The sequence below is a fragment of the Penaeus monodon genome, chromosome 15 (assembly GCF_015228065.2).
Source record: "Penaeus monodon isolate SGIC_2016 chromosome 15, NSTDA_Pmon_1, whole genome shotgun sequence".
Classification (NCBI taxonomy): domain Eukaryota; kingdom Metazoa; phylum Arthropoda; class Malacostraca; order Decapoda; family Penaeidae; genus Penaeus; species Penaeus monodon.
This window is the reverse complement of record NC_051400.1, coordinates 9,451,914-9,452,158: the sequence shown is the minus strand read 5'-3', so window position 1 is coordinate 9,452,158 and position 245 is coordinate 9,451,914.

The window sequence follows — 245 nt, the reverse complement described above, 5'->3', positions numbered from 1 at the left end:
CCAAAGGTGGGCAAGCGATGCTTCTAAAGCGGTGACAATAGCTGTACCGTTTAATTAGGGTACAGCCAGGCGCGGTTCTGCCTCGCGGTATTTTACTGAAATGAGTTGTTGAGTAATGGCACACTTCCGTTAAGTATGCAATATGAGACGCCGTGCAATATTCCAAACTTCCATACATCGACGACATTCAGCTGCGTGGGAGAGTGGTTTCCTGCTGCCTCTATCTTGTAAAGTTTACGTGCTTG